Genomic DNA, 20,174 nt, shown 5'->3' on the forward strand with positions numbered 1-20,174 from the left:
GCCCCGTAAGGGTTTCTGCCGGCGAAGTCCTGCTGGGGTTAACGGCCCAACCCAGGCCAATAAAACACCGTAAGTCGTGTGTTACAGCTCTCTGCCATTCGGCTTATATTCTTTAATATCTGTTAAATATCTGTTAGTGTTTTACATGATGAAGAGTTATATTCAACTTTACAAATATGTATATCATATATAAATATATATATTTCACGCCACATGCTCATTCCGTGTCGCGATTCGCCAGAATACGTCACGTGACGAGAAAATAGATACGTCTAGTCCCCATCGGATCAACAAAAGTGACGTCAGAGGGTATTTTTTTACAAGCTATTTCCCTAGGGAAATAGTGCTGACCAAATTTGGAAAAGTGTCTGGTCACGTGACCGTAGTGTCGTCTGCAGCTTTGCAACAATGGCGGGTAACTGGAACGTGATGTGCGTCCGGGATACGTGACGACACATTCTCTAAAGCAGATTTTCCAACATTTTCCAACATTCCAGAGTAGGAACTTGAACAGCTCATCGACGGAAAAGATTAAAGTGCAACTAAGGATGTCGCTAGGGATACTTAGAATATTTTTTGAAAGAAAGTGGTAGGCCTACTACCACGTATAACTGAAACCGCTGTGGAAACATCGCCCAGTAAACTTGTTACAATGGATTGGTGCAAAATATCAAAACACATTAAAAGCTATATAACAATACAACATGAGCATGTGGTGTGTTATAAAACACCTATCGTCTGGTCTTTATTCGGGCTATAGCGCTCGTCTATAACCCCTCGTGGCCGTGTGTTACCAGAAACACATCGCTATACCCCTCGGCCTGCGGCCTCGGGGAATAGCGATCTGTTTCTGGTAACACACGGCCCCTCGGTGTAATAGACGGGCGCTATAGCCCTCATGACCAGGCAATAGGTGTTTATTATTTCTCTATACATTTTGTTTTTTGTTTCAATTTTTTGCTCACGTTTTGACACACGTGAGCATATGTCGCAGCGATGTCTGTCTGTCTGTCTGTCTGTCTGTCTGTGTGTCTGTCTCTGTCTGTCTGTCTGTCTGTCTGTCTGTCTGTCTGTGGGTCTGTCTGTCTGTGGGCTCAATATCTCAAAACGGCTCATCAGATCAAAATCAAATCTGGTAGATAGATTCAGTTTGCAAATGGTAAGTACTGATTAGTTTTTGGTGGGTATGGCTTGCTTACTTTTTGCTCATTTGCATAATAAATGATTTTAGAAGAAACGGATATACATTGAGAACGATTGCACACAATTTGATGAGATTTGCTACAAATGTTGATCACATCGAGATATATCAGCTGTGAAAGTTATTAAAGGGGTGATGTGAAAGATAATTACTAATTTGCATATTTAATGAAATTTCCTAATTAGGCGTATATATCTGAATTTACTTGATCAAAATTGACGAAACTTGGTATGCATATTGAGGATACTATGATTTAACATTATTGAAAGTCATTAAGAATTTTTACTTCATCCAAATCCTAATTTGCATATTTAATGACCTTTTGAAAGTAAGGATATATATTTGAATTTACAAGACCAAAATTGATGAAACTTGCTATGTACATTAAAGATACTATGATAGAACATTATTAAATGTCATTAAGCATTTTTACTTCAGCCGATTCCTAATTTGCATATTTTATGAACTTTCCTAATTAGGGGTATTTATCTGAATTGACGAGACCAAAGTTGACGAAACTGGCTATGTACATTAAAGATACTATGATAGAACATTATTGAAAGTCATTAAGCATTTTACTTCATCCAGCTCCTAATTTGAATATTTAATGAATTTTTGAAATTAGGGATATATATTGAATTTACATGACCAAAATTGATGAAACTTTCTATGTACATTAAACATACTATTATGTAGGCTAACATTATTGAAAGGCGTTAAGCATTTTTGCTTCAGCCAATTCCTAATTTGTGTATTTAATGAACTTTTAGGGATATACATTGTATACTTGGATTTATTTGATCAAAGTTGGCATGACATGCTATGTATATTGATGATTATATCAGGTTATACCAATATTGAAAGTCATTTCGCACTTAAGTTTTCATGTCAGCTGATTAATAGTTTGCATATGTAATGAGCTTTCAAAGTTTGGAATATTAGTTTGAAGGATATGAGGCAATTACACTTGCTATATAAAGTGGTGATACATTAACAGCAGTCAAAGACATTAATTATTTCTATTTCAGCTAATTGCGTATTTGAATACTTAATGACCTATAGAGTTTAATCTGTGGTGAATATTATTCATTATGTTGATCATAATACTTTCAATGAAGTTGCAAACATGTGTCAAAGGTTCAAATTTACACATAACTGCAATATACAATGAAACACGTGAGCATTTACAGTTTATTTCTTGTACATATTTTCTACTCAATCGTAATGTATTTATTTATTTATGTAGTTGTTCTTATTCACTTAGTTACTTAGCACTTTCAAGTCTACTCTTACACCATTAGTGTTTTAAGTGATGAAGAGTTATATTCAACTTTACATATATCTATATCATATTTAAATAAACATATATTTTATATACGTTTTTTTTAATGGTTTTCTTTTTTACGTATTTCTACTTACTCGTAATGTATCTGTTGAGTTATATATTTATTTATGTAGTTGTTCTTTTATTCACTTTGTTACTTTGTTATAATGAGTTTACTTTGCAATCCCACAACTTTCATGTACACTACCCTCGATATACTTCAGTTTTCTTATTTCTTCTTCTTTTTCTTGCTTTAACATCAAATGGCTTTGGGAACGGACTAGACTAGCATTTGCTATTTTCCGTTGCCATTTACCCTTTATCACAGCACAACTCAGATGTACATTCATTATTGAATTGTAATATTAATATGATGAAGGGTAATAAAGATTATTATTATTATGATGAAGGGTAATAAAGATTATTATTATTATTATTGTACTTGGGCCTCAGCCCAAGTACATTTGTTTTCATTCCGTGGGAAAAAACTCTGTAAGGTATAACCATTTCTGGCTGAGACCAGGGAGGGCAAAATGTCTTGGCTTCATCTTTCTTGGCATAATAAATGGCGTAATGATGTTAACTGAATGGAAGTGCTGCTCTCAGCCAGTCTTGAATAAGTGAGATGTGAATATTAATGCTTCTCTATCTGAGTTTTTGCCACAAATCTTCTGAATATAATCAAAATGTGCATCGAAATGCAACAATTAATGCACCCTCCGTTTCCTAGGCGATGGCACGACCCTTGCTACACCCACTGGACGAGCCAAAGTGGGAGGGGTAATTTCAGTTTGGTCGAACAAGAGGGCTCGAGACCAGAATTTAACATTTAAACTTGAAACATGTTTAATCGCTGACAAGATGTGGACTAGTGTTAATCAAAGTAAAAGTGTAAAAAGGAAAGGTTTTATATCCCGGACACAATGAAAAACATTACGACTGGAAACTGTACCCCCAGTTGAGAATAGTAATGCCCACAGCGATGGAGAACACTTATCCTTGAGCTGAGAAAACCAGACCATCATTTCGAAATAGAGCTGCAGATTCGAGAAGCTCGTTCAAAATAGCTAGGTACATCCGTAAAGGGGTGGTTTCGAGTTTTGAGGGCAAATTTCGCCTCCTTCATATAGAAATCGTACGTTTGTTTTTCCAGGAGAACACACCATTTGACACAAAATTTGCATGTAAAGGGGTCGCCAGTAAGCACGTGGTCAAATCTGGCATAAGAAACAATATGAAATGTTGGGTAAAGCCAGTCCAAAATAAACTGATTTGAACTTTTGTGTTTTCTAATTTATACCACTGCAGTAACATTACTTTTTTGACAACATCACACAATGTAATACGTTTTGAAACTGAATACTCCGACGTATTCTGTGTTCCTTTGCTAAAAAATACGGTATGCCGATTACCATGTAAGGAGCTGATGACGTCAAGACAGATTTGTAGTGCGTTTGGTCCTGGATGGTGCACGAAGTTTTGTCAAGGTAGCTTGTGTATTTATTTCCTAAATGGAGAGATTAGGGTCGATCTAAACGAAGGCCAAAGAATGTTGTGATACTCTGAGCGAGCTGAACTCTAACGCGAATGGTTGGATAATTTGGAGGATGTCTGGATGTCTAGAATGATCTCGTCTCATTAAGATTATTTGGCGGTCAGTATTGAATTTCAACTGCGTCACAAGTTTGTGAAATGAGTATTCCGTCGAACGGTCAACGAACGATATTTTAGAAATCTGGAGACATGGCACATCACATTTTTATTTTTTTAGTATTTTATATTTTACAAAAGATTTAAGAAGCAATGATTTTGTCTAAAATTCTGAAAAAAATATAGGAAGATTTGATCGCGAACACATTTTCACTTGGGGTCAACTAGCCCTGCGTACGATGCTGTGTGTTCCGCTACAGCTATCGCCCCGCTCACCACAGCCCTGCAAAGACCCGTACGTAGGGTCGGTGACTTCAAATCCATTTTGGGACTAGACGTAAAAAGCCAAATTACTGCCGAAATTCAGCGTTCTTGGGCCCAAGTCGTATCCCAGCCTACCTCAGCTACTCGATCGCTTCCAAAAATGACAGTCTTTTATTCACTTCTCGTAAATAACCGTCGATGTCGGCAACTCTCTCGCTAGCCCTGTGTACGATGCTGTGTGTTAGCTGTAGCACATAGCATCGTACGCAGGGCTAGGGGTCAACATGGGGTCGCAGCCATGTTGCCTCAAAACATTTCTGTCTGCACTCAAAACTCAAAAATGTCGGATATGAACCTGAAAAATCGATGCAATTTTGTCAAACTTCGGCGAAATTTCAGCCTTTAGACAAAATTTCATCTAGGTAAGGTAAATTTACTGAAATTTGATCGACAAATAATCCTGAGCTTGAACGTGACAGCTCGCCTTCTCCGGGAAGTCAAGCATCCAGCTGTCCATACACAGTTGTCCATATGGCCAGGTTATGAGATTGTTTTCAAGCGACGGCGGCAGACCGTACGGGGCTCTGGATATGAACCTACCGCCGGTGTAGCTGTAATAACTGTTGCGTTGTTTTTAGTGCCCACGGACAAAGTCCTGGGGGAGTTATAGGTTTGGTCATGTCAGTCCGTCCGTCCGTCCGTTCACGCAGATATCTCAGACATGCCCTGGTCAATTTCTTTCAAACTTTGCACAAGAATAGTACCCAACCCCATACAGATGCACGTCGATTTGTTTCACAATGCGATCGAATTTGGCCGTGTTAGAGGACTTTTTAGTTTACACCTCCATAGACTCCCATGTATAAGGCAGTTCTCCATAGACTCCCATGTATAAGGCCAAGAAAAATAAAAATTTAGTTTCTCATCATATTCATATTGCCTAAAGGATGCAGTGATACAGTTTTTTGTCCCCACGGATAAAGTCCAGGGGGCTTATAGATTGGGTCATATCCGTCCGTGAGTCCATCAGTGAGTCCATCGGTTCCCGCAGATATCTCAGACATTTTGACAAAATATCATGTGACTTTGGTGACCTTGACCTCAAATATACATTATTGTCCATAACTCAGTAACCACAAGTGCTAAACCTTTCATATTTGGTATGATGGGACACCTTATGACGCCACATATTGTACTCCATTATTTATGCGCATATCTAATTTTGAGCGAGCCAATAGAGCTAGAGGTCTGATTTTGGTATATAGGGATAAGTTAACAATATAATTTGTTTGACAAAACGTCAGTGACCTCAATGACCTTTGACCTCAAATATACATATTTGTCCACAACTCAGTAACCACAAGTGCTACACCCTTCATATTTGGTATGATAGGACACCTTATGACACCATATATTGTACCTCATTAATTATGCGCATATCTAATTCTGAGCAAGCCAATAGAGCTGGATGTCCGATTTTTGGTATATAGGGATAACTATAGGGTAGAAATCTAAATATGCCCATCTAAATATTAGACATCTACCATCGAGAACAAAGAAATTTGCTGTAATTTGAACCCCTGCCTCAAACTCCACAAAAGTTGCTAGACATATTTTGCCGTTGTCATGCCATTGCTTCGTTAATAACCAGTTAATCAAATGCCTAATTGACAGGAGGAAATTCAAGACCATATTTGAATAGTAGTATATATTGTCCTCAAAATTACTCTATCACGGCCCAAGTACTCATTGCCTTCAGCAATACTGCCTTGTTATTATTATTAATTATAGATTACGGATTCGAAACAGGTTGGGTCATGACCTTTAGTTGACCTTTTCCTGGTGAGCTTTGATTGGTTACTAGCCCTGTAGCTTCCTCCTTTTCATATTCATATTTGTTTTCATGTTGACGGTCACTTTTTTATATTTGTAGCGCTGGTTTCAGACAAAAGTAATTTTTGAAAGGGTTTGAAGGTGTACATAAATCTTTAATTTTTCCAAGTTAGTATATATGTAGAATTCCATTACTTTGAGACTTTGTCTTTTGTTACTTTCTGTATTAGTAAAATTTTTTCTTTTTTTTGGTCAATTTGTGGAGATGACCCCATAACAAACATCTCAATCTTTTTATCCTGGTAGAGGATCATTTTTTTCTACACTGGTACGCCTAAAAATATGTACATGTTCTTAGTTATGGAATTTTCAACATATATACGCATTTGAATTCATAGAAGATGGATGTACAATTTAAAACCCTTCTGAAAAATTACAGGATATTTTTGACTGAATTCTGTGCTGTAAATATCAATGATAGCAGCGACATCCTTACAAAAACTACTGTGAATGCGAAAATGAGAAAAACTTCATCAGTTTTTAATCAGGTTTCATATTGACAAGCCACATGTATGAAAAAAAATATAAAGTAGGTGTGATAATTGCTCAGGTTAGGGGTCAATTCTACTGTCATTATGACTGTAAAAAAAAGTTATATAGCTAAATTGACCCCTGTACTTCTGCTTTCAGAGAGGAATCTTCATTTTTTTTCTATTCATACATGTCTGCATCCTGGAGCCTGGAGCAATTGGAATTTCTCTTAATGAACAAATGTTAAATTTCAAATCACGTTTGATGTTGGCAAAAACAGGTAAGTGTCGTCAATGTGACAGATGAATATATTCACATTGTTTTATGTTAATTTAGAATAATTTTCCTGCAGACATTAATTTTGGTGAAATAGAAAAATCAAAGCAGAAGTACATTAATAAACTGAGCTTACCTTTGTGGGTATGCTGATCTAGAGACACACAGCCATGAACTGTATTTTAAATATTTTAATAAATTCGTTTTTTCAAAACCTGCAAAGATAACAAGTAAAAATAATTTTTATTTGCGAATAGTAAATATATAATTCAAAGAACAGCAAACATTATAACTTCCCCATTCAACGTATTTTTTACTCTTCCCCCAAAACGCTAGTCTCCTCCTCTCATCTCTCTGGAACCATGTTTCCCATTTACCCTCTCTCCTATCCTCTATGCACCTTTGAAAGAACGAATCAAAGTTGGCCCAAGAGTTGTTCCCAGCCTGGTCTTGTCTTGATCCTATTCGACCAAATAGGTCCTTTGAGTGAGCAAATGCTCACTGTAATAAAAATATACATAAATGTAAGTATGATATTGAACTTGAAATTTTTCGTATTGTTTGCCAATTTTAAATACAGAATGAAAAATCTCAGTTACTGTTACTTGCCTATTTTGTCAGCATTTTTTTAAATTTAGAATTGACACCTTGTTTCACATTGTACTCTGATAATACATAAAGGCACGTCTAGAATTGTGTTTGTCAACATTCAATTGTTGTAGTAGTAGTCTACATGTATATGTTTGAAATTAGTCTACAATAGCAATGATCCTCAACAAGTTTTGTTGAGTAGCTGAAGAATGAATATTTATTTCATCATGTTATTGATAACATTACAAGAAGCCAGAATTACCCACAAACAAAATTACTGTATAGTCAAAAGTGGTATTTACTTAGGATTTTAAAGGTTATATTGTCCCTGATATGTGAAAATATAAATGTTGCCTATGAATGAACTCTATTCTTTTTAGTTTAAAATATTGATTATCTACAAAAATTTGGATCTTATTGAAGCTTTCTGAGTTAGTTGCCTTAATAAACAAAATCTTGTTCTTCCTTTATCAAATTGTTCTGAAAGCTACCAGGCAGCCAGTGAAAGAACAAAAAAGGAAATGAAAAACTTGTATTATTATAATCCAATATTTAAATTGTTTTTGGAAAATCCTGTTGTAATAATAGCGTTAGCTGTGAATGTACTTCACTCTTTTTATGCATAACCTGATGTCCAGAACTGTTGTAAGAAAAATGTGATTGTGAAATATAAGGGCATCTTGCTTTCTAATACTAAATTCTCATAGAGGAAACATTAAAGCATCAGGAACTTGTCATGCTGTTCATATGAACTGCAGATTTTATAATGATTAGTACACTTTGAAACACAGACCTTCAATTTACAGATATCAATATATTCCTGACACATATCTCTGATATATTAATGTATTGTACCCGAAGGGCGCGCCGAAAAATATTAAACATCCAGATATCTTTAATATATATATATATATATATATATATATATATATATATATATATATATATATATAATATATATATTATATATATATATATATATATATATATATATATATATATATATATATAAATATATATATATATCTGATATATGAAAGTCATACAGCTGAATGACATGCTGAAAAATATTGTTTGATACCTTAAAGAAATGCGCCCGAATGACATGCTGAAAAATATTGTTTGATGCCTTAAAGAAATGCGCCCGAAGGGCACGCCGAATAATTTTAAACATACAAATATCTCTGATATATGTATGTCTGATATATTAAAATTTTCACCAGGATGGCTCTGAAAAATGTATCTCATTATCATTAAAGTTACGCGCTTGAAGGGCGCACCGAAAAATGCAATTTAATGATGAAATTTGTGGCTGGCACAATGCACTTTACGCAAGTATGAGCCATGTCGAAATTCAAAAACACACCGACCCCCCTCCCTCCTATTGGGCATTTCAAAAACATGGTGACCCCCCTATTACCAAAGTCAAAAACAGGGTGACCGCCCATGAATCCACCGCCAGCCATCCCCCCTAGGCCGAAGAAACTGACCAGTCCCTAAATTGCATACCTTAGTCCTGATGTCACCTCGCCAATCGCTAAATTTCTTGAGTGCATAACATATCATTTTTTGCAGATTGGACGAGCTAGCATCTCCCACTTCACTGGTCAGTAGAGACTTCACTTTTTCCTTAAGAAAAAAAATATATATGTGATAATAATGATAATGGAAATGAGTCGTATTTTTTAATCATGTATGCATATTCAGTTTAGTTCCAAGACTCATGGTAGGAAATTTTTGTAAAATACAACTTCAAGACTTACTTGTATTGTAAATCATGACTGCTATAAATTTCATTATCACGATGACAAAAAGTCTTCAGGTAATATCAGGAAAATCTTGCAGTGATACTTTTAGCAAGGTTTGTATGTATTTTGATTTAAAGCCCATGACTTGTTGGCAGATGTGTTGTGAAATATGACATTTGACCTGTGCTCCATTTTGTAAATGATGAAATGTTAATTGTGGCTGCATGAATATCATAAAATATCAATTAAATCACTAGAAACACTTTAATGATTCGGTTTGTTCTGTGAAACAGTCAGTAATTTATGCTTCTCTTTGTCCATTGATGAAATGAATAGGTGTACTTCTAATGTCAACAGTTTCAGCGGCGGTTGTACTACTCATGTAGAGTGACTATGTTATGGCCAAAAAAAAAGAACTGTTTCTGGTCAGGTCTTTCTTTAAAAAAAAGGTGCGGCGACGCGCATTTTATTTTTTTTTATTTTATTTTTTTCCCTCAAGGGAGGGAGGAGGGTCAGTTTTATTTTTATCAATATAGTCACATAATACTGTTCATGCAGTCACTAATCATGCCCCCAAAGAATTTTCTCTTTCTCTTCAGCCATTTTGGTCAGTGTTTCCGTTAACGCAAAATCCTGCGTATTTTACGCAAAATTGTTCGGAAATACGCAAAAAAATCATGACTGCGTAAACAAATACGCTCTGAGAAATGCCGCCCAATGACACGACGTACTTGGCCCGCACTACATTGCCTGAACGTGGTTCAATGCAGGACAAAAATAGAACATATGCACCTGCTTGCAAGTGACATTTATCATGATATTGCAACATTTTAGACTTTAGCAGACCGCAGTACTTTATGCAACAGTGTATTTCATCACAAAACGTCATGTCAATCAGTTGTGTACAGACAAATGGCACTACAGATGCAAAAAATTCGAGAATCGATCGAGTCTACGTTGTTGGTAACACAATACAGTTAGGGATGGACCATTAGACCTTGGGAGGGGGGGTGGTCACAATGCAATTGTGAAAATTTTTTTTTTTACTATCGTAAATTTCTAAATTTTTTTTCCAAATGAGATCAGCTGTGCAAATTTTTTTTTTCAGAGCAAATTTTCAGATTAATATTTTTTTAGTTCGTCGCTGTCTGAAGATAAAGAGGGCAAAGATGTGGTGCAAAGCACCACATGCGGCCGCGCAAGTGGTCGAGGGGGAGGTGAGGAGGGGGTGTCCCCCCTGCCATTGGAGCTTTTGAAAAATAGAGATAAAATGGTTTTATTTGGTGCCACTTGGGGAGTATTTTTGCAGGGGGAGTCAGGAGGGGGGGGTGGCCCCCCTCCTGCCGTTGGAGCTTTTGAAAATAGAGATTAAAATGGTGTTATTTGGTGGCACTTGTGGAGTATTTTTACAGGGGGAGGTCAGGAGGGGGTGTCCCCCCTCCTGCCGTTGGAGCTTTTGAAAAATAGAGATTAAAATAGTGTTATTTGGTGGCACTTGGGGAGCATTTTTTTCAGATTACACATCTTCCTCTGAAACATGGTCATCTTGCTCCTCAGTAGCTTCCTATAGTTTTGTTGACTATTTTGGTTTCCTGGCTTCCCTTTCTACTGCGTGGTGAAATGCCTACATTCACCCCACCAAACATCATGCATATCTCACGATTTACAATTGATTTTGACAAGCTGAGAAGCTGTTTGCAAAATACAGTGAAATTTGCATATTTGTGTTTTTAGAGCAATTGTTGCCCTTTTTTGATCAAAACATCTATTTCTCTGTAGCAGCATGTCCAAATTGATTGGATGTGTATAGATGTGGTGAAATTTCAATATTTGTCTTTTTAGGGTAATTTATGCCATTCATGGTCAAAAAATCTGTATTCTCTGAAAGGGCTTGTCCAATTTCTTTGAAATTTGCTACATAAGTCCCTTAAGATTTGTTTAAATCATGCTCTTTTTTGTGGTGTATTATGTACTTCAGATACGATAATTGTCATTCAGCATTTGCTACACACAAACGATTATTCATGCAGATTTATTCAGTATTTGCTATCGAGAAACTTTCAAAGTTCAACCCTTTTGTGTGTTTTTGTGTTGGGATTTGTTGGATAGATGGCATTCTACGTAGTATATTGTTGAATGTTAGAAAATGTGTTGCTGTTGTTTTTTGAGGCTGTTTTTTGAGAAAAAAGAATTGAAAATGCCTTTTTAAAAGCAAAATAATACATAATGACTTGATATGTTGTTTTATCATTATTGACGTGTTTCTACTTGTTCACCCATTCATCATTTGCAATAAAATGCTGTGAAAAAAAATGAACCTGATGTGGCCTGCATCTGTTTACCTTGATCTTAAAAGGCAAATACAACTTTCTGTCTTGACAACGAAACCATAGTTTCAATGTTTTACCTAGTGTACCTGCTTGTTTTGTACGCAGGAAACAAGTAGAAAACAGGCTCTATAATTTTATAATTTTCAAGTGATCAGCATACAAAAGTCCTGAAAAGATAAGATAATCACAACTTCCAGTATAAGGGATATAGTCACTCTAAATGTATAAATTAAAATAAAAAATGTGCCTGGAGGATGTACTAAAAAATACAGAAAGTTGCTTCCTGTCGGTAAAATCTAAAAAAAATTCAAGATTTTCAAGACTTTTGCAGATTTTTTTTTACGCATTTGTCTTCTTATTTATTTATTTTTTATTTTGCAAACTAGTTTGAAGATTTTTTTTTCTTAACTTTCTGCTCTGAAAATTTTTTTTCTTCTGTTTTTGACCACCCCCTCCCAAGATCTAATGGTTCGTCCCTTAATGGTCATTACGTCGCATGTTATTTGGAAAGTGTTTACGGGTGACCATTTAGACGCTGTCGGGTTGCATTCTTGAGAGGCCCCGCTGGACTTTGATCAGTATCTGCTTTTTGTTGGCCCTTTGAAAACACTAATTTCGTCGTCGGAAGGTATTTTCTTTGAACATGAACTCATTGGGCTGCTCAACGATCATATACGGGACATGCGTCACAGCATTGCAAACGTTCAGCTACACCTTGAAGCCTTCCAGGTTGTTGTTTTTTGTTAATAGAGCATGCGCATTACAGGAAACCTCCAAGTTCTACAGAAAAGACTGCCCAGCTTACTTCAGATACTGATTCCTACCGTACGCATTTTGAATACATTTTATAAAAACTCAGTTGCGTAAAATCGTACGCAAGTTTTGAAATTGTAACAGAAACGCTGTTGGTTTGGTGTCAGTCACGGCCGCCGGCCACAAACAGGAAAAAAAAGGGTGACGCGCTGTTGTTCAAGTGACGAGCGCGCTGACCAGAAACATTTCTTTTTTTTTTTTGGCCTTATGTCCATGCAGTCAGTATGTGTTTATTATTTGTAGTTACTGTACTTTACCATTTAAGTAAAATAATTAGATACTAACAATGAACTCTCGGGGAAGGTCTTCATAATATAAATAATGATTTCTTGTGAAGTATGACTTCAAGTAGCATAGATATTCATGCTGAAAAAAATTGTGTGGGTTAGTATTATTTTACATCATTTCTTATCTAAAGTTTACCTCAAAATTATTTAATTGTCATCTACATGTCCGTATTTTTTTATGTAAAGTTGGAAAACAAAAACAAGTATTATAAATCAAAATATTTTGTCTGAACAATAAAAAATTTAAAATAAGCTTATTTTGATAGACTTGATTTATTTCATTGTGTGTTTGTTTATTCCTTGATTGGACAGCAGCATTCAGGAAAATCTCATGAGAGCCAAAAAAGATTGTCATTTTGGCTGCCTGGTTAAGGATTTTGAAATGTAAAGCCTATTGATAAAAATAATTGACACAATAGAGTTTGAACTTTTCCTACAAAAATCTATTGCCTTGCTTACATCATACCTTACACTTTGCTCTTTCCACTTTCCATTCCGTTTGGTTTCTTTCTTCTAATTTTTCAACTCTTCGTTTCAGTAATTTCAGTTCTTTCAAAATCTCTTTTAACATAGTGTTGTTTTCTTTTGTCAACTGACATATTTTTTAAGAAAAAGATGTGACTGTTTCAGATGTTTATCACATATAAAAAGGTAATTAAAAGGAGATACTTAATTCTATTAAATTTTACTTTATAATCTAAACAATGGACAGATGAGTAAAATAAACTGTGATATATATATATATATATATATATATATATATATATATATATGTGTGTGTGTGTGTGTGTGTGTGTGTGTGTGTGTGTGTGTGTGTATGTGTGTGTATTGTAATAACTGGAAATATGTGGCATCTCTGTTTGTACAATGGAATATACGTATTTTCAATTTGTAGGTAAATCTGTTTGTTGTTTACAAACCTATATCGGTATCATTATCACGACTTATTTCTTCACTGTGGTTTTCTTCAATACTTTCTTGAGAATCCTGATAATAAGAAAAAATACCAGAGAGCAATCTATTGAAAACAAGAGGTAGACATGACCTATGCAGCTTAGGGTGTATACATACATATTCATTAGCTTATCAACTTTTCATCCACCCAGAGTGGTTTACCTCACTTCGTTCATTATTTATTTATTTCTTAAATTTTAACTGTATTAAATTGAAAGCATGATTAGAATAATGAAATCGATTATTGTATTTACTTTATGTGGTGTCTTATGTATTTCAATACAGATAAACCGATACGCTCAGAGCGTGTTTGCGATCGAGGCTCATCAGTACACATCCATTCATATGTAAATGACTATTCATGTACGGTTCATTCATAAGAAAAGATATCAGCATAGACCGTGATTGCAGCCAAACGGAGTTCACGCGCGTTTGTCTAAATCGTGTAATATCTTCTTCATAGGTATATGTGGATAGAGAGACTGTGGTTATAGTCATCAAATGTCAGAAATGTAATGCTTCTTCAAATATCATAAAGCATGGCTTCACGGTTCCTTTACTTGGAGAACCGTGCATACCCACGTAAAATAAATCGTTGTTGCTAAATTCTGATGTCATAGTCGGATCACGATTCCTTGGCTTTGGAAGTACTTTTACACAACGCCAATCAAATCAATGGTGATTAGGTAAAAAGAACTAGACTGTTTAACAATCTGCACGACAAGTGTGTTGACGAAATCCATAGATTTTGAGTTTACGAGTATGAAGTACATCATGCTGAATCAAGTATAGCGGCCATGTTTTGCTTCTTTTTTCAAGAAGAGTAATTGTACTCACATAAAAAATATTATAACCCTTGACCCCCGACCCTGTTTCACGCCATTCTGATGCTAATTGGTTTGATTCATTCATAAAATCGCAACAAAGGTCAATATAATACGGTACTCGCTTTGCTCACAACAATATATCCTGGTCTAACTGAATCACCTCGATAAACTCTTATTTATCTAACCTTGTGAATCTTATATAGTAGCCATGTTATTGTTGTTTTTCTGTGCACAGTAATGATAGTTACATAAAACAAGTCGTCGTTGCTACCAAGATCTGATACAGACAGTGACAATGACGTCGTCGTATCAAATAGTACGGCTGTATTGAAAACCAAACAGAAATGCCTCTGTATCTTATAGAGGTTGTTATGTGAAATATGCACCATAATACACCCATGCTTGTCGTCAAATGAAGAAATAAATATATTAAATAAATATCAAGATGATATTGCACTGACTTACTGAGTATGTCTCGCGTAAACGCACGATCTGTACCATGTTATTAAATGCACGATGTAGAATCAAAATAAATCAGCATATAAAACAGAATTTGTTATTTTTGAATTTTTGGCGTTTATCATATCGGTGAGTTTTGAATATGAGAGTGAATGAATAAATAAGGGATAATATTTACGACGGCGGTTTTTATCAGCGCCCGCGTGACTCGTCTTTGTTATGTTTTGCTGCGAAAACGAGCCCGCCACTCCTTGACGTGTTCTGCTGGGAGTGGGGGGCTCTACCACTCCAATGACCAAGCTACCCGAGTGGCAGAGGCTACGGATTCGCATCTTTGTTATGTTTACACAAGAGTGTAATCTATGCAATTTCATAAAAAATTCATACACTGTTGCTAATTTCGCATTTAATTTGGTATGTTACGTTTATGTAACATTATTTATAAAAAGATATGTAAAAGCGTAAATTTTGAATAACCTACCTTCAGGAATAATGGATCTGTATGGTGATTGTGATGCGCGAAGATAAGAAGTTAAACTGAAAATAATGAGATTGGCTGGTTTTGTGATACGTCATCGTAAATGTCGTGTGCTGTGTTTCATTTGTCGATCTGCGTATTCTTGACCGCGGACTCGAACAAAGCTAGAGGGTCTCCGAGTCGTTGACCACGTGCCCCCACCAATCTCTGCTGCAGGCAAATTTAAATATTCCATACTAGGACTTCTTTCAGTCCTGCGCGCGCCCAACTGGCTGAATAAACGTGGCGGAAATATTAAACGGATAGGAGCAATCCAGCTACGATCGCACTTTCCGCACACTGGTTAAAAAAATAACATTAATACACTAATAAAAATAATAAATAATCTGCTAAAACTGTGGCAATCGCGTCTGCAAAGCTGACAGCCGTTGGGGCATACATTTTGAATCATCAATTTAGGGATGGACCATTAGACCTTGGGAGGGGGGGTGGTCACAATGAAATTGTGAAAATTTTTTTTTTACTATTGTAAATTTCTGAAATTTTTTTTTCCAATTGAGATTAGCTGTGCAAATTTTTTTTTCAGAGTAAATTTTCAGATTTATATTTTTTTTTCGTTCGTCGCTGTCTGAAGATAAAGAGGGCAAACATGTGGTGCCAAGCACCACAAGCGGCCACGCAAGCGGTCACTGGGAAGAGGTCAGGAGAGGGGTGTCCCCCTGCTGCTGTTGGAGCTTTTGAAAAATAGAGATTAAAATGGTGTTATTTGGTGGCACTTGGGGAGTATTTTTGCGGGGGGTGGTCAGGTGGGGGTGTCCCCCTCCTGCCGTTGGAGCTTTTGAAAAATAGAGATTAAAATGGTGTTATTTGGTGGCACTTTGGGAGCATTTTTTTCGGATTACACATCTTCCTCTGAAACATGGTCTTCTTGCTCCTCAGTAGCTTCGTATAGTTTTGAAAATTGACTATTTTGGTTTCCTGGCTTCCCTTTCTACTGCGTGGTGAAATGCCTACATTCACCCCACCAAACATCATGCATATCTCATGATTTACAATTGATTTTGACAAGCTGAGAAGCTAAAATAAGCTAAATAATATAGTGAAATTTGCATATTTGTGTTTTTAGAGCAATTGTTGCCCTTTTTTGATCAAAACATCTATTCTCTCTGTAGCAGCATGTCCAAATTGATTGGATGTGTATAGAGGTGTTGAAATTTCGATATTTGTCTTTTGGGCAATTTATGCCATTCATGGTCAAAAAATCTGTATTCTCTGAAAGGGCTTGTCCAATTTCTTTGAAATTTGCTACACAAAAACAATTAACCATGCAGATTTATTCAGTATTTGCTATCGAAACTTTCAAAGTTCAACCCTTTATGTGTTTTGTGTTGGGATTTGTTGGATAGATGGCATTCTACGTAGTGTATTGTTGAATGTTAAAACATGTGTTGCTGTTGTTTTTGAGGCTGTTTTTTGAGAAAAAGAATTGAAAATGCCTTTTAAAAGCAAAATAATACATAATGACTTGATATGTTGTTTTATCATTATTGACGTGTTTCTATTTGTTCACCCATTCTTGCATTCATCATTGTAATAAAATGCTGTGAAAAAATGAAACTGATGTGGCCTGCATCTGTTTACCTTGATCTTAAAAGGCAAATACAACTTTCTGTCTTGACAACGATACCATAGTTTCAATGTTTTACCTAGTGTACCTGCTTGGTTTGTACGCAAGTAGAAAACAGGCTCTATAATTTCATAATTTTCAAGTGATCAGAATACAAAAGTCCTGAAAAGATAAGATAATCACAACTTCCAGTATAAGGGATACAGTCACTCTAAATGTATAAATTAAAATTAAAAATGTGCCGGGAGGATGTATTAAAAATACAGAAAGTTGCTTACTGTCGGTAAAATCTAAAAAAAAATCAAAATTTTAAAGACTTTTGCAGATTTTTTTTTTACGCCTTTGTCTTCTTATTTATTTTTTTTATTTTGCAAACTAGTTTGAAGATTTTTTTTTTCCTAACTTTCTGCTCTGAAAATTTTTTTTTTCTGTTTTTGACCACCCCCCTCCCAAGATCTAATGGTCCGTCCCTTACATCCCTGTAACCTTGAGCAAGGTCTATGTTTTGCAAGTGTTCACGGAACCGAGGATCGATATTGAAACTAGTATACTATTCATTTATCTAATTTTTTTTTAGTTCGAAGTATTATATATAAAAAGACAGAAAATGTATATCATGGAAAACGCGCAATACCCAAAAATTGGCGAAAACCGTCGCCTGTGGCAGATATTAGTGTGGCTACTGCTGAGACTCCCCAGCTAGGTTATAATTTTTCACGGCGCTACAATCTCTGTACGGAGATTGGACGGCTGACTTGCAGCGTGTTTGCAAGGTTATATCTGATTGGTCGATTGTCATTATTCACAGCAACTTAGGGAGTTTATTTTCATTATTCAATTATAATGGTGAGATTCTGCCAACCAATTGGATAAAAGCTTTCAAATCGCTGCAAGTCGCCCCAGATTGGACCGCGGAGTGACGTCACTTTCACCTCACGCACGCGAGTGAGGTGAATTGGGATTTGACTATACAGTACAATGAACAATGCAGAAATTATGTGACAAAGGACAGAACTTAGTGTTTATCATTGACATAATGTTGAAACTTTGAATACTGGTGTTAAGGTTGAAAAATCCACACTTCAATATTTTGTTCTCACGGCAGTGTGACGCAAAAATGATGTGAAAAACCGCAAGTTCCCGGATGTCCGCGGTCAAGAATTGAACGCCGCTGGTTGGTTGGTATTTTAGAGGAGAGGAGATGGCGGAAAGAATGCAACCAGAACGGGTCCACAATTGTCAAAGCTGTCGTTTTAAAACATTCAGAGAGTCGAATTTTCAGCGGCACATCCAGAGTAAGAGGCATCGAACCCTAAGTAAACTGGGTCAATGGCTAGATACATCTGATAACAGTACAGCGACACCAGCGTCCGATTGTCGATGTTCTTCCACTCGTGAAAGTGATGATTCCAGTGTGTGTGGTTTTACAATCACAGATTCATCAGATGATGATACATCAGAAGATAATAGTTTTGATCAAACAGCGGATAATCGTTGGTATCCATTCCCAACAAAAATTTTTTTCTCACTGTATATATTATATCATTCTGGAACACGACCGATGGTAAGCTAAATTTTGATTTTTTTCATATTGAGACATTTTATATCTCACATGTCTCATATATAATGTTTAAACATAACTTAATGCAAAAGTTATTGTCAACTATGGACAACATTTCATTATATATATATATATATATATATATATATATATATATATATATATATATATATATATATATATATATATATATATATATATATATTATATATAATATATATATATATATATATATATATATATATATATATATATTAAATTATTATTGGTATATTTGTACCTTTTTATAATTATTGTTCAAATTACTATTGTTATTGTTATTGCAGTCTCGCGAGACAAGAAAACTTGTATGGTTCATCCTAAATGAATTAAATATCCCTGACATACCATCAATGGACTCGGTGATGAACTTCATTATACCTGAATTAGATGAAGAACTGATAGGAAATGTATGTTAACGTTATTGTTAAGATTTCATTTTTAGGAAATGTATTATGTGGTGAATGTAATCATACATATTAATGATATCTCTGAATGTTATTGAATTCACTGGAAACTGTATGATTAATTTATCCCTGTAATTTATTAAATGAATATGCCATGATGTATATTGAGAGTAGGAAAAACATGTAAACATTGAGGGCGCTATATAATATTGCATTTCAATATTCATGGTGATGGGTAATCATCTTGATGTATTTTATGTTTTTTTTTCAGGCTAAATCAATGGATGGAACACCGTTTTCATTTATTAGGCCATCAATACTAATAAAACTCCTTTTGGGTAATCCTAAAATTGCATCTTGTATAAACAGGTAAGAAATCCTCCTTTGCTTATCTTCTATAAATTGTACTGTCCAAAATATTTCATTTTTTACAATAGTTTCTGCACTTTAAAGAAAGAATAAAAATATTGAGATGTTATCTTTTATAGTCTTGACTGACATTTAGAGAATGTTTCATTGCATAATAATGATTCTTACCTTTTTTTAGATTTCCTGTGAAATTTAATAGAATTTTGGACCAATGTACAGGGAAAAAATGGGAATCGGAATTTCCTGCTTCATACAGTAAGGGAATGTTTGCAGGTGACATGGTTTACTTACCAAATAGGAAGCCTGTTGTTATCAAGTCATTCTTGGAAAAGGTATTTTGGTTTTTGACAACTAGAAAATATTACAGCAATATGCAACTTTCACAACGCATGAGCGACCTAACATGTTTTTAACTTGATTGGTGAAAATACATTTCATTTTTCATTTTCAAAGGGTTCAATACGACAAATTTCATAATATAGCAAATTATTGCATCTTTTAAAACTCTAAATGCTAAATACTGATTAATATAAATGCAAGGATGTCATACAGTTGTCATGAAAATGACACATAAGAATTAAAAAACACATTCAAAACACCATAAA

At 35.2% G+C, this 20,174-nt stretch overlaps 1 long non-coding RNA gene across 2 annotated transcripts; it reads right to left on the minus strand.

The window, feature by feature from the left end:
- Positions 1-7,303: 7,303 nt before the first annotated feature.
- On the minus strand, positions 7,304-15,598 carry LOC139116531 (uncharacterized). 2 transcript variants are annotated; one of them, XR_011548330.1, is made up of 5 exons: positions 15,570-15,596; positions 13,769-13,835; positions 12,847-12,927; positions 9,180-9,299; positions 7,304-7,580 (listed from the first exon to the last, which is right to left on the minus strand). It is a non-coding gene; the product is annotated as an uncharacterized lncRNA (long non-coding RNA). The 2 variants fall into 2 exon arrangements; XR_011548332.1 differs by lacking the exon at positions 12,847-12,927 and having other exon boundaries at positions 15,570-15,598.
- Positions 15,599-20,174: the final 4,576 nt, after the last annotated feature.

This window comes from Ptychodera flava, chromosome 17, assembly GCF_041260155.1.
Source record: "Ptychodera flava strain L36383 chromosome 17, AS_Pfla_20210202, whole genome shotgun sequence".
Classification (NCBI taxonomy): Eukaryota; Metazoa; Hemichordata; class Enteropneusta; family Ptychoderidae; genus Ptychodera; species Ptychodera flava.